This window comes from Danio rerio, chromosome 6 (assembly GCF_049306965.1).
Source record: "Danio rerio strain Tuebingen ecotype United States chromosome 6, GRCz12tu, whole genome shotgun sequence".
In the NCBI taxonomy this organism is placed as follows: Eukaryota; Metazoa; Chordata; class Actinopteri; order Cypriniformes; family Danionidae; genus Danio; species Danio rerio.
In genome coordinates this window covers 2,810,323-2,812,500 of record NC_133181.1, presented here as the reverse complement: position 1 = coordinate 2,812,500, position 2,178 = coordinate 2,810,323, and the positions used below count along the sequence as shown (strand labels likewise).

The 2,178-nt window shown below is 28.5% G+C and overlaps 1 protein-coding gene across 1 annotated transcript in view; it reads left to right on the top strand.

Moving 5' to 3' along the window:
* Positions 1-2,178, top strand: part of prkag1 (protein kinase, AMP-activated, gamma 1 non-catalytic subunit) — a 16,220-nt gene extending 14,042 nt beyond the window's left edge. The window contains 1 exon segment of the mRNA NM_213161.1: positions 1-2,178. This exon segment is cut by the window's left edge and continues 117 nt beyond it. The gene's annotated coding sequence lies outside the window, so the exon portion shown is untranslated.

Genomic DNA, 2,178 nt, shown 5'->3' with positions numbered 1-2,178 from the left:
TAAAAGCACAACCCATTTATCAGAAAACAAACAGCTTTTATAATGAGACACTTTTTTTTAAATGACTGAGCCCAAAACTCTCTGTACCAATTCAGAGAGTTTTAATAATAGATCATCATTCAGGATCATTGAATTCTGCTTAGATGGAAAAAAAAGATTAGAGACAGAAATGAGGTCAAAAGGTCAAACCTGGAATAAGCATTGACTTGATAAAGTGCAGGAGGAGGAAATGGTGTGTTTTACAGGGTAATGTAGCGTGTTTTCTCTATTGATATTGAAAAGATCCTTCAGTCTGGACTGTTTCTACACTACACTGATCTGAGAGCAGTATTCACAGCCACTTCTGCTTCCTTTACAATGTGAATGTAAGGGGAATGATTTGATGATGTTGATTTTTAATCAGTTTTTATTTATATTCATTTACAGCTCTGTGATATTAATTAACATCATAGGGTGAGTGTGTGTGTTTGTATAGAGTTGACAGTAAAAATGTTTAGCCCTCCTGTGAATTTCTAATCATAATAGTTTTAATAACTAATTTCTAATAACTTTTTTCTTTTATCTTTGCCATGATGACAGTAAATAATATTTGGCTAGATATTTTAAAGAGATACTAGTATTCATCTTAAACCTTAATTATACTGACCTTAAAATCCCCCAAAAATAATACAAATTATTTCTTAAAGGAACTAATAACGCTGACCTTAAAGATCCCCCAACAATAATAAAATAATAATAATAATAATTTTCAAAGGAGCTTATAATATTGACCTTAATAAGTCCCCCCAAAAATAAAATTATAATTTCTCAAAGGGGCTAAATATTTTGACCGTAAAATCCCCCAAAAATAAAATAATAAAAATATGAATTTCGTAAAGGGACTAATAATATTGACCTTAAAAATCCCTAAAAAATATTTCTTAAAGTATAGAAAATAAAGAATCCTCCAAAAATAAACAGTAATAATAATATTTGTTTAAGGGGTTAATAATATTGACCTTAAAAAATGCAATAATTATTATAGAAGGGACTAATAATATTAACTTAAAAAATAATAATAATAATTTTTCAAAGGGGCTTTTGCCCTTAAAAATCCCCCACTTAATATAATATTACTAATAATTTATTTATGGGAATAATAATATTGTCCTTTAAAATACCCCAAAATAAAATAATAATAATTTCTCAAAGGACCTAATATTACTATTCCTTCAAAAATAAATATACAACAACAATATATAATATTGTATATAATAATAATAATAATTATTAAAGGGGCTAATAACATTGACCTAAAAAAAAATACAATAATAATAATAATACTAGTTTATTAAAGGAGCTTAATATTAATTATAAAGAAATTCCTAATAAAAACATTGACCCTAAAAAATCCCCCTAAAATAAATTAATAATAATAATAATAATTTCATTAAAGGAGCTAATCATATTGACCTTAAAATTTCCCCCCAAAATAAACACTAATCATTTCTTAAAGGGACTAACAATATTGACTTAAACAGGCAAAGACAAATAAATCAGACTGTGTCTAGAGTAAATAAATAATGGGAAATCTAAATGACATTTGAATTTAATTTTTCATTGGAGGGCTGATAATCTTCCACTTTAACTGTGTATAATCTCAGATAAATTATTCATTTATTTTGATTTTCCTGGTTGTTTTGGGCTGCAAAGACTTTCGTTTTATTCCTGGTTTCACTTCTTCTATTTGCTTATAAAATGATGCTGATTTTATTCAGACACATTCACCAGCGTTTATTAAACATATTGCGAAGATCAGCAACACACACACTTTCAGCAGTGCATTATGGGTAAACTGTTATTTCAGGTGCTTCCACAATGAACAGCTAATGTCTTTTGACCAGAATCCATCATGGGGTCCAAAAGTGAAGCCTTGATTCTGAAGTGTTGGTTTGTTATTAATAATTTGAGTTGTTTTTTCCTGCTAAACTGAACATGAGAAGCATCAGATGTGGACGACGCGCACTTTTGTTTTGATGGTAGCTCGTCTCGCTGCACAACAGATCATTCCATCATGTTATTGTATTATATTTTGCTGGTGTTTCTCTGTATTCATTGTGTAAATACACCTGAACTGTTTTCTAATTCTGTCTAAGATGTTTTATTCAAGGCACAACTAAATAAATTTTATTCCGTTTA